Source organism: Hippopotamus amphibius, chromosome 6 (assembly GCF_030028045.1).
Source record: "Hippopotamus amphibius kiboko isolate mHipAmp2 chromosome 6, mHipAmp2.hap2, whole genome shotgun sequence".
In the NCBI taxonomy this organism is placed as follows: Eukaryota; Metazoa; Chordata; class Mammalia; order Artiodactyla; family Hippopotamidae; genus Hippopotamus; species Hippopotamus amphibius.
This window is the reverse complement of record NC_080191.1, coordinates 103,183,767-103,196,906: the sequence shown is the minus strand read 5'-3', so window position 1 is coordinate 103,196,906 and position 13,140 is coordinate 103,183,767. Positions and strand designations below refer to the sequence as shown.

Here is a 13,140-nt window from a genome sequence, read left to right as displayed (position 1 = left end):
ATTCTTGATGTTTTTGTGGAAGGGAGGTGAGTTCCACATCCTTCTGCTCTGCCACCTTGATTGAAGTCTGGAGTCTTATTCTTTTTTTTTTTTTTGGGGGGGGTACACCAGGTTCAATCTGGAGTCTTATTCTTGACTTTGCTAAGTAATGATTCTCTTTCACTCAAGTATGAAGATGACTGTCAGTTTAAGGAAGATATCATTGATCCAATTTGTTTAAAAAGTTTCCTTCTTTTCCTTAGTTACTATGGTTTTTTTTTAAGGAATAAGTAGAAGAATAAGAAGACAGTTTTTGTCTTTTGGCTATTAGTGAGATGAGTTATTATAAAATATTTTATATGATTCCTTTATTATTTCAGTTACTCAAGTAATATTTGATTACATTTTCATTGTAAAAATGTTTAATTGTACAGAACTATACAGAAAAGACAAAAGTTCCATTTTTTGGCCCCTACTGCTGTCTCCATTGACCTCATTTTATCCCCAAATTATAACCTCATTATTTTCTATAGAAGGATCTTCTTTATAGTAATTTACATATGTATGTGTAGATACATAAATATACAGTTCTGTTTTTTAATATGAATGGGATCATTCTATAACATGATTTAGCCCACAGATTTTTTACAATGTTGTGTTAGTTTCAGGTGTACAGCAAAGTGATTCACTTATATTTATATATATATATTGTGTGTGTGTGTGTGTGTATGTATATGTATTCTTTTTCTGAGTCTTTTCCATTATAGGTTATCACAAGATATTGAGTATAGTTCCCTGTGCTGTACAGTAGGTCCTTGTTGCTTATCTATTTTATATATAGTAGTGTGTATATGTTAATCCCAAATTCCTAATTTATACCCCCCCGCCCTTTCTCCCAACACATTCTTTTTTAATAGCTGCCTCTTATTCTTTTATTCTTTAGTATGGAAGTAACACTGTGATTTAGTTATTCCCTTACTGATGAATATTTAAGTTGTTTCTCTCTCTCTTTCTTTCTCTCTCTTTTTTTTTCTGATAAAGAAACCCTGCTACATTAAACACTTTTGCAGACATCCTTGTGTCTATATGAGGATATTTCTTTAGGACACAGATAACTATAAATAGTATTGATAAATCACAGACTAGATGCATTTCTAAATGTAATAGATTCTACCAAGTTACCCTTCCAAAAAGCTGTATCAGCTTATCCCCTCCCCGCAATAACATCTGAGATTCATTGTTGAACTACATCTGCATTCTTAGGAAAAAATTTTACTTGTATTGTTCTTCTAATGTACTATTGTCTATTTCTTTCTTTCTTTCTTTCTTTCTTTCTTTCTTTCTTTCTTTCTTTCTTTCTTTCTTTCTTTCTTTCTTTCTCTCTTTCTTTCTGCCGTGCTACACGTCATGTGGGATTTTAGTTCCCTGACCAGGGATGGAACCCGTGTCCTCTGCAGTGGAAGCACAGAATCTTAACCACTGGACCACCAGGGAAGTCCCCTTCTGATGTACTGTTGAATTTGATTTGTTACTATTTTTTCAGGATTCTGGGGACTATATTCATGTCTAAGATTACAGTAGATTTCTGCTCCAAGTTTTGATATCAAGATTATGCTAGTCTAGTCAAATTAAGTGAAATATGCTCCATCTTTTTCTTTGCTCTGGGATCGTCCAAATCCCGTGGTAGTTATGTATTCCATGGAGTTCTAATGGAGTTAGCTTCTAAAATCAAGGCAGATTCTGGGAGTGCTTGGACAAGTTTTAAAATTTTTTCTATGCTCATGGGCATATTTACACTTTCTTCATCCATGAAAAATTTTGATCATTTATGTGTTATTAGAAAATCATTCATTTTACCCAGATTTTACAACTCTTAGCTCAGAGTTCAACATACTAATCTACATATAAAACCCGTAAATCTATCTTTTATCTGTGGTTATATTCCTTTCCTCATTCCATACTGTTTGTTTTTTCCTCTTTTTTTTTTTTCTTGATTAGCTTTGCAAAAGATTTTTCTCTTTTTCTTGTGTTTTAAACAAATATCTCTGATTTACTGAGTTTCTCTTTTCTAAAAACTATTCTGTTTTAATCTTGATCGATTCCTTCTTCCTACTTTTCTTAGTCATATTTTCTTGGCTCTCTTTTTAACTTCTAGTTGAACAGTTTATTTATATTCTTTTTTCTTGTTTAATTATATAAGCCTTTAAAGTTCCTAATTGTTCTCTGTGCACAACCTTGACCTTCTCACTTATGTAATGTTCTTGTTATCATTGTTTTCTAAATAATCTGTAATTGCCGTTTTAATTTCCCTTTGATCCAAAAGTTATGTAGGAGTGTGGTGGAGGTTTTTTCTTTCTTTTTAAGGCTTTGGCACTAACATTTAGTTTCTCTGTATTTTGGTCCAAGATTGTAGCTTCTCCTTGGAATATGTTAACACTTTTCTTGTGGCCTAATAGCTGATCACCCTTAGCAAATGTCCCATGGGCTTAGAACAGAGGATAGATTCTCTGCAGGGAACAAAGTGTGACACATATCTATAGTTGGGAAAACATTTTGATACAAGCTAATTCAAGTAAGTCCACTGAAGTGCTGAATGGAATTTTTAACTCACAGCAGAGTGGGTCTTTTTTTTTATTGGAAGGGCCAGGCTTTGTTGAGGTTTTAAAAGAAGGAGAAGGAGGAAGACAAGGAGGAAGTGGAAGAGGAAGAGAAGGAGGAGGAAGAGGAATAGGAAGGAAGGGAGGAGGAAGGAAGAAAGTACGGTTGCTCAAAATTCCAGACACTAGGGCTTAAATATCAAGAACCAATTCTGGAGGACTAGCTAAGTATAGATATACATACTATGGATCCTAAACTTGAGAACACACAAGAAATGTTAGAAAACCAGCTTTCTATAAGGAGATAAGCATATGAGGCAGGAAAGAGAAGGATTGGAGAGAGGTAAGAAAGTGAGTACAGGTGAGTATTTCTGAGTGGGGTCCCCTACCCGCTCCTAATGTTGAAATGCTGAAAATCAAAAGGGAAGATTTAGGCTTGAGACCCTGTCGACAGCCCTGCTTCTCCCCTGGAGCCCTAAGAAGAAGGAACTCTCCAAGGGTTCTATGCCAACATGGGGTGACCACCATGGAGTAGAAACGGTGGCAGGGCGGACCTAGACAAAGCAAGGACCCCGGTGGGACAGTGAAGAAGGCTGGAGGGAGAGTTCACTAGCGCAAGGGGTGCAGGGACCTGCATGAGAGGGTCAAAGGCTGGAGCTCCGAAGTCACAGCCAGACGTCAGGAGGCCTGCCAGAGCTGAGGTGAGGCCCGAGGCTCCCGGGGACCCTCGGGCACAGGTCAGGGCGAGAAAACAGACTAGCCGTGACCCTTGGCCACCAAAGAAGGAGGCCACCACCAAAGATCAAGCAGGACAAGGCTGTGCAGTAAAAGCCAAAGCCATGAGGTCATCTGAGCCTTTTAAACCCGAAAGAAACCCAGGAGAATGGGACAGGCAAGCTTGGTAGAGAAAAATTTTCCTTACATTTAGCATCTCTGGGGTGGGATGCGAGCCGCAGTCCATGGCCTCGCACAGCCGCTCTCAGCGGCCAGTTTGTAGCCATCACATAGTTGTCATTGCCAATGTATGTGTGAAAATCAAAAGCACCAGCTTCAAAATGCACAGATCGATGGCTGTCAGCAGCTTGAAAGAAGGTGTCAAAAGTTATAGAAAAGCAGTGACCACCCTTTGGAGTACAGTTGCTGTGGGTGAGAGAAGCCGTCAGTTATGAGCCAAACATGAACTAAAAGTAAGTGTTGTCAGGCCGGCTCACCAGGCAGCAGACTCTGACATGGAGATAACCGTGCAGAACATTTACAGGGAGAAGCCCTTGGGTCAAACCTATGGAGGGGAGCAGAACTGGGCAGAGAGAAAAACCGGGCTGTGGTGTGGTCACAGTGAAGCCTCCAGCCTAACCCAGGGGGATTCTGAAGCTGAGATGATCCTTTACAGTAGTTCCAAGTTGGGGCAGAGGCCAAGGCTCTCCACCCTTGTGTCAGCCAGCTTTTAGAAGGAGGCAGAAGCTTGGGAGAGGTGGCCCTCTTTCGACGAGGCAATTCCCAAGGGGCACTAACAGGTCAGGGCTGTCTGCCAGCAACACCCTAGCAGCCGAGGGAATAAGGCTTCCTTACTGAAGGAGAATGGACGTGGCACACCGTCCCTTCCACCCCAGAAGGCTGGCTCTGCCTAATGGACAATTCAGCTGAAAAAGAGCCCAGCCCCAATGGCTTTTGGATTTTTTATGGATTTATTTTAAGAAATGTTATTGCAGTGGTTAAGGATCCACCTGCCAACGCAGGGGACACGGGTTTGATCCCTGGGCCGGGAAGATCCTACATGCTGCGGAGCAACTAATCCCATGCACCACAATTACTGAGCCTGTGCTCTAGAGCCTGTGAGCCACAACTACCGAAGCCCACGTACACAATTACTGAAGCCTGCACCACTATAGCCCGTGCTCTGCAACAAGAGAAGCCACAGCAATGAGAAGCCCACACACCACAATAAAGAGTAGCCCCCACTCTCCGCAACTAGAGAAAGCCCGCACACAACAGCAAAGATCCAGTGCAGCCAAAAAATCAATAAAATAAATTAATAAAATATTAAAAAAAGAAAAAGAAATGTTGTGCCACCAGAGCTCTTGATGGCATAGAGGATAATAAAGTGTGGAAAACACAACACCAATGATTAAAAAAAAAAAAAAAAAGACCCCTGGAAAATGGTGCTCCATGAGGCTCTGCAGGCATGAAAGGCAGACCCACACCCAGAACAGGCTCTGTTGTTTTGAGGACAAATTTCCACCAAGTGGTCAGTTGGTCTCCTGGGGGAGCAGTGCCGTATCAGGGGCTCATCATTGGTCTCTGTTGCTGGAAAGCTGGACATTCAGAGACAGTCGCATGAAAGGCCAATGAATCAGAGATGAGGTGTTAAGGAATACGACTTTATTCAGAAAGCTGGCAAACCGGGAAGATGGCAGACTAGTGTCTCCAAAAACCATCTTATCAGGGTCTGGGTGCCAGTTTCTTTCATAAAATCAAAGAGGGCGAGGTGGGGAAGTAAAGTAAAAAGAGCTATCAGTCTTGCACAACATCTCTGGGAATGAGCAGCCTCAGGGAAGGGGTGTGTTATTTTCACAGGTGGGTAGGGTTCCCTGAGTCAGGACATCGTGTATGATTAAAGCAACGAAAAGCAAAGGTCAAAGTCGAAGAAACAGATCCAACATGGAGTCCGATTCAGCTCTTCCTGGTTACAGCGGTGATAGCTATGTCAGTCTTTTCAGTGTCAATGTCCATAAGAATCATTTTTTTCCTGAGAATTATTTTAAATTGTTGTTAAGTCTTTTGAAAGAAGGGAAACATTTATTAATAACTTTGAATATACCTTTAAAAATTCAGTTTATGCCATGGAAGTTCTTTTTTTTTTTTTGCTGTGCGCGGGCTTTCTTTTTAGTTGCGGTGAGCGGGAGCTACTCTTTGTTGTGGTGCGCGGGCTCCTCATTGCCATGGCTTCTCTTGTTGCGGAGCACAGGCTCCAGGCGTGTGGGCTTCAGTAGTTGCAGCACATGGGCTCAATAGTTGTGGCTCACGGGCTCTAAAGCACAGGCTCAGTAGTTGTGGCACACGGGCTTAGTTGCTCCGCGGCATGTGGGATCTTCCTGGAGGAGGGATTGAACCTGTGTCCCCTGCATTGGCAGGAGGATTCTCAACCACTGCGCCACCTAGGAAGCCCACCATGGAAGTTCTTAATCTTGAGTCTGTGGACAGAATTCACAAAGTTTGTAAAGTTGGATGGGGAAAAAGGTACATCTTTATCTTTAGAAACCTGTAACTGAAATTTCACATTTCCTTCAATTCTGGATGTACTTTACACACTACAGGGATGTTAGCTACACCTGTGACTGTCGCTAAGTGAAATCACAGATACTTTTATGTTATATTACAGCTATGTGGTAGGTATCTTAAAATATCACTTATGTTCAACTTAGCTTTACAACTGTTGTAGTCAGTAGATCTGCTACTGCATTTTGTTTTTGTTTGTTTATAAATTTATTTTTTTATTTATTGGCTGCATTGGGTCTTTGTTGCTGTGCACAGGCTTTTGGTGAGTAGTGGCTACTCTGCATTGCAGTGTGTGGGCTTCTCATTGCAGTGGCTTCTCTTGTTGTGGAGCATGGGCTTCAGTAGTTGTGGTGCACGGGCTTAGTTGCTCCACGGCATGTGGGATCTTCCCAGAGCAGGGCTCGAACCGGTGTCCCCTGCATTAGCAGGCGGATTCTCAACCACTGAGCCACCAGGGAAGTCCCTGCTACTGGATTTTGATATGTCATGTATTAGTAAAGAAGCACATTTGGTACCATATTATATTTTAAATATTTTGATAGTTATACTTTAATATAATACTATGTGTTTTATTTATTTATTTTTATTGACGTATAGATGATTTACAGTATTGTGTTAGTTTCTGGTGTACATCAAAGTGATTCAGTTACATATACATAATATATATATATTCCTTTTCATATTTTTTCCACTATGGTTTATTATAGGATATTGAATATAATTCCCTGTGCTATACAGTAGGACCTTGTTGTGTATCTATTTTATATATAGTAGTGTATATCTACTAATCCCAAACTGCTAATTTACTATGTGTTACATTTTATTCATTTCAAAATCTATTCTGCAAAGGACTCCAGAGGCTTCACTAGATTGCCAAAAGGCTCCATGGACTAGGTAAGTTCAAGAGCCCCTGCTCCAGAGTGTGCAAGACTACTCGTGCCAACAGCTTTCCACGATCCTTTTAAGTGAAAGTTCTTTTCCTTTTGCCCCCTCCCCCCAGCCTAGCCCTTTTCTTCCAGTTTTTGGGGCCCTAGGTTGTCCTGGTCCTCTGCCCAGAGGCTGCCGGGAAGACGCGTAGGGGTACATGCAGAGCTCATTAGGGCCTGAACCAGGCAGCGCCCCAAGGGACCGGGAAGCACGGGAAAATCATTCGTATCTGATTCCCCCATTTCACGTCAAATCACACCACACGCGGACACTCTTCCAGATGACCTGAGGGCACCAAAGCTGCCTTTCAGTTTCAGCTTTATTCTTCCCTCCCAGCAAGCCCGGGGTTTTTTGCCTGATCAGACAAGCTTTTGCAATGAGGTGCACAAGGATTGCTTTCCTCCTTGGCAAACATTCACAGCTTCTCCTTGCTCGGTTCCAGGAGATGCTAATAAGTGCTATTCACTGGGAGCTGATTTGCATACCTTATGGATTATTTGTGGTTTGCAGTTAATGGGGATCAAAGCTGGCACAGATAACCCCACCGCGCCCACCCCTGAAGGGCCCTGGAGTACCCCCATCTGCTCCATCATGCTTGGTGTAAACAGGTTTATCATGCTAGGGCCTGGACGCCCCTGGAAATGGCATTGACACACTTTCCCCAACCCCCGCAGGACACAAAGGAAGCCCTTCCCCTGGGCATGGTTGGGAGGATGGCTGCGTGACATAGGGTGCTGTGTGGTTTAGTCCACGGTAGGAGATTGTTGCTGGGCCCCCTGGCCCAAGCCGCAAAATCACAAGCACGCTGGCATTAGAATTCCGAAGAGGTTTTCTTGGTTTTGTTCAGGGATTTTTTTTCTCTTCAAATCATAGCCTTTAAGTGCTCTTTGTGTTTGTAATTAGCCATAAGCCCTGGGATGGCTCAATTCGCATCAGCGTGCAGGCGCCCGCCCGTTCCCCTTGCCTGCCTGAGTGCTGTTAATTAGCCCTGCAAAGATCCGCAGGCGTGATTGGCAGCAGCTTTTGCAAAAAGGCTCCCAGCCCTCTCCGCAACAAAGAAAACTGTCTTCGCATCTTGGCGTGATAGCTGTCATTCGGATTCTTTGCATTTTACCTCTGCCACTGCTGAGGATTTCATGGATGCATTTATTTATTTTGAATTGTTAGCAGCAATGTTTTGGTAGAAATTTTGTAAGTTCTGCATTTGAGAAAGAATGTCATGTTTGAGATTTGTCACAACTCTCAAAAGGGATAGAATGGGGGCAGGACAATTCATTTTAGATGAAGAATGGGTTAACAATTTGGGAAACTGGCAGTATCCCTAGAGCTAAACAAAGACATACCCTAGGACCCAGCAATTCCACTCCCAGGTAATTCCCACAGAAGCGTGGTGTGTTCCCCATCCGCAACCCCCACCCGCCAAGGTACAAAGATGTGCCTAGCTGCACTGTCATAATAGCCACAAACTGGAAACTGCCCAAATGCCCATCAACAATACCGTGATTTTTTTTTAATAAATTTATTTATTTATTTATTTATTTATTTATTTATTTATTTATTTATGTATTGGCTATGTTGGGTCTTCATTGCTGCGCATGGGCTTTCTCTAGTTGCGGTGAGCGGGGGCTACTCTTAACAATATCATGATTTTTTTACATTGTGGTGAATTCACACAATGGAACACTATACAGCAGGGAGAACACAAACTACAATTACATACAACAATATAAATGAATCTCAGAAATGTAAATTTGAGTGAGAGAAGATAGAAGAGAATATGCTGTATCACTCTGTTTACATAAAGAATAAAAATCGTTAAAAACTAACCTATGTTATTAGTCCAAACAGTGGTTAACTTTGGGGTAGAAGGAACAGTAGTGACTTTCAGAAGGGTTTTCTGGGTGTTGGTAATGTTCTATTCTTTGATCTGTAGGTTGGTTTTGGAAGAATGTTTAGTGCATGTAAATGTATTGAGTTGTAACTTTGTACATGTACTTTTCTACGTGCATATTTTACTTCAGTCAATAGTAAAAAAAAAAAAAACGGGGCTAGATTGAGGTTACTTCTTCAGTCAGAAGGTTTATGGAGTAACAATTGGAAGAGACAAGATTGATTTTGTCTCCCTGGCTGGCCAAACCAGGCCTGGGATGTGGTATCCCTGAATCCTGCCTTGAGAACTGGGGTCCCTTGACCTGAGAGCTAGGGGTGTCACCCTAGCCAGATCTCAGGGAAGAGCTCGTATGAGAACCAGGCAGATGACCTGAAGAATTGTAACTGTGGAGGAAAAGTCAGGGATTGGAGCCAAAGGGGCTGTGACCATGTGCAGGAATTACCAAAGTCATCCCCCAGGCTCTCTAGGCACAGTGCCTAGGACCTGGGAGTGTCTAAAATCCTATGAAAATTTTTGAGGGCTTATAAAAATATATAATGACCCCAAAATGCAAAACAGAATATTATATAATCAAAATCAATAAATGTTTAATGAAGTATCTACAAAGCATAACATATGTGAAGTAATTCAGTGTTTCTCAAGCATGAATGAAGATACAAAACCTCCGAGGATCTAGTCTGCATGTGGATTCTGACTGTGTAGATCTGGGGTAGAGCCTGGGATTCTGCATTTCTCACAAGCTCCCAGATGATGCCGATGCCCCAATCCATGGACCACACTTTGAACAGCAAAGAAATAGTTAACTGCAGCTCCATTCGATTCTTACATAGTTGTAAATATAATATATGCCCAAAATAGAAGAATATTTTTTTACAAAACTCAAAATAACAGTTTTATCGTGATAAAACACACATAACATAAAATTTAACATTGTAACCATTTTTAAATACACAGTTCAGTAGCATTAAGTACGTTCACATTACTGTGCAACCATCATCACTACCCATCTCTAGAATCTTCTCATCTTCCCAAACTGAAACTCGGTACCCATTAAACAATCACTCCCATCCCCTCCCCTCCCCCATCTCGGGCAAGCACTATTCTACATTCCATCTCTATGAATCTGACTATGGTAGGCACCTCATATAAGTGGAATCATACAATATTTGTCCATTTGTGGCTTGCTTATTTCACTGAGAATGATGTCTTCAGGTTCATCCATGTTATAGCATGGATTAGAATTTCCTTCCTTTTTTAGATTGAATAATATATTCTATTGTATGGACGGACCACATTTTGTTTATCTTTTCACCCATCAGTGGGCATCTAGGTTGTTTCCACCTTTTAGCTACTGTGAAGAATGCCACTATGCACACGGATGTACAAATATCCGTTCAAATCCCTGCTTTCAAATCTCTTGGGTACACATGCAGAAGTGGAATTGCTGGTATTCCTGTGTTTAATTTTTTTTTGAGGAACCAAAATAATAATTATTTTAAAACTTATAGTAGACTGTCATTTTGATGACCCAGATGTTCCATGTCCCAGTGTTTATGCCCTCGTGTAGTTTCCACCCACATTAACTGTGGGCTGGGCCTGTCACTGCTTTGACTAATAAAATATAGAGAAATCAATGCCACCCTGATTCCAAAACTAGACTTTAATCGATCTGGCAGCTTCTGCTTCCTCCTTCTTAGAAGGCTCACTCTTGGCACAGTCCTGATTAGAACTCAGCCACCATGCTGTAGGACAGTCCAAGTGGATGCCTACAGAGGCCCACATGGAGAAGAGCCAAGTGCCCCAGGTGACAGCCCCAAATGAGCTCCCAGTCAGGCACCAACTGACTCCAGATGCCCAGGCATCCTGGATGTTTCAACCTCAGCTGAGTTCCTGGTCAATGCTTCAGATGATTACAGTTACCCACTGCCCCAGCTAATCCTACTTGGAGAAGAAGAACCACCCCATGAAAGATAATACATTGTTGTTTTAAGCTACTAAGTTTTGAGGGGATTTGTTACACAGCATTAGCTAGCTGAAACAAAAACCCTTTCAAATGTTTTAGAGCAAGAGCAAAATGTATGATATGTAATGTAAAGTTTGTTTAGAATTTAAGATATTTGATACAGAGTTGAAACAGGCCCAGAGCCTTCAAAGACCTTAAATATCCCAGACACTAGCAAACAAACACATAAAAAGATGCAAAGCAGTTGGTGGGAGCTGGGTCTCTAGAACGAACAGCCACAGCAGGATTTTTGTAGCTGCTGTGGTTGTTGTTGTTGTGATTGACTTAAAGGCTTGGCTGGCCCAGAGCAGCATGCCACATAGCTGCTATCATCCTTACACTAAAGCAGGCAGCCGGGGATTTTTCCATGTATGTGGCTTGGCATACGGCTTTGGGGATTTGAACTCTTAATTAGAAGCTTCCTTTTGCCCAGAAATTACCGTGCAGCTGAGTGATAAGAATGACTCCGGCCAAGGCTGTTCTCAGATCCCCATGAGCACAGAAAATAAGCAGCCCGAACATGCAGCCTTGAAAGCTCTGGCTGAGATGGGGCTCACTCACCTGGGCCCTGAGTCCCCGGCCCTCTGTCACTGCCAGACGCTACGAGGAAACCAGCTTCCGCCTGACTCTGTTCTCCCAAGCTGGGGCCCATGACCCGCACCTGAAGGAACAGTCCTGACCTTAGGCAGGAAGAACCACTCGCTATTCAATAATATATACTGAGCACATACTAGGTGCCCGGCAGGTGCTACGCTGGGCACTGGGCACATGTTGGTAAATAAGACAGATGCGGTCCCTCCCATCAGGGAGATTGCAGCTCAGTGGAGGAGACAGATGATAAACACACAAGGACCATCCAGCTGCAGCATTTGATCCTGCCTCGGGGCCCTCTGTGTGATTTCGTCATCTTCTTTTTTTTAATATTTACTTATTTATGCATTTATTTGGCTGCGCCAGGTCTTAGCTGTGGCACACAGGATCTTTGTTGTGGCATGAGGGCTCTTAGTTGTGGTATGCAGGCGGGATCTAGTTCCCTGACCAGGGATTGAACCCAGGCCCCCTGCATTGCGAGCACAGAGTCTTAACCACTGGACCACCAGGGAAGTCCTTGGTTTCCTCTTCTTGATGTTGCTCTTTGTTCTACTATTTTTGTCATCGGGCATGAGCTTAAACATAACCTTCTCACCCTCCCTGCCACCCACTCACCCCGACCCTCTCAGATTGTATTAGGTGTCCTTCCAGTGTGTTCCTGTGCCCGGCTCCATCACTGCATGAATTCAATCTGAGAGGGTCAGGGTGGGGGGCTGCCTGGAGGAGGTATTCTCCATGTTGAATATTAATGGATAGAGGAATGGAATGGGGGTGGCTGGGCAGAAAAGACAGCAAGGGTATGGGCACAGAGGGGAGCAACATCTCGAGCGGTCAGAGAACAAGAAGCTTCAGGGGGAGGGGGGGCAGGAGGAGAGATGGGGCAGGAGGAGAGAGGGGGAAGGTTAGCCAGGCGGTAGGACCCATTTGGTACAACACTGGACCCAAGTTCTGATGATTAGGTCCTCTCTTGTTCCTTCTATTCTCCTGTCTCCGCATCCTCCTGGGACCTGGTTATCTGCTGTGTGAGTGCCGGGATCCAGATTCATGAGGAAAAGGTGAGCAGTTTTGTCACTGTTGGTCATTTCTTTGGGAAGAATTTTTTGCCTACCTTGGAGAGTCGGAAGGTAAGCATTTTTCTCTTGTGCTTCTTTTTGCCCCTGGTAACAGCGAGTTTTTCAAAAGTCAGCATATATCCATTAACTTTGAAAAGCTGCAGCAAGGAATCCAGGAAATTCCATTGTTTGGATGATGGGCGAGGAGGGTAGCTTCCTCCCAGGGGCGGGTAACACTTGCACCCACCCTGCAATTAGACAGAAGGACAGATAGCCAATTAGAGAAGGAGATCATCATTTAACAGAACCTGTTATTTTTTTTATGTTTTTTTGTTTTTTCTGGTTTATTAGAAACCTCAGAGACCCAAATTTTGCTTTCCCCTTCCACGATGAGAATGTGACTACTTCTTGTGGTTTCATCTGCTTTGTTAATCAAAACACCTGGCCACTAAAATAGGATTCGTGATACTCTAAAACCTGAAAGAGCAATTTTGGGAGAAGCACTGCAGTGGTAGATTTTTAGCTACCCACCCAGGCTGCTCACCAAGGGGTAAACTAAGTTCCCTTTAACATGAACTGCTCAGCAAGAAATGTTTTGCCCACATTTAAACCCAGACCCAGAGTCCCTGTGCAGTCTTCAAATCTGCCTGTCGCGCTGGATTTACACACTCACATCGTGGGGGCTTGGAGACTTGGAGGCACAGCGCTTCAGGAGGTCGAGGTGAGGGCAAGGGCTACTGAGACACTGGGGAGAGCAGGGCAGGGGGCCCCCAGATGAGTGTGTTGCATCCCTGTCACGTGCTGCCTCTGTAGCTGCCTGGGGCT

At 43.1% G+C, this 13,140-nt stretch overlaps 1 non-coding gene across 1 annotated transcript; it reads right to left on the bottom strand.

Annotated features, from left to right (window-relative positions):
- Nucleotides 1-11,702: 11,702 nt before the first annotated feature.
- Nucleotides 11,703-11,775, bottom strand: TRNAA-CGC (transfer RNA alanine (anticodon CGC)). The gene has a single exon. It is a non-coding gene; the product is annotated as a tRNA-Ala (tRNA).
- Nucleotides 11,776-13,140: the final 1,365 nt, after the last annotated feature.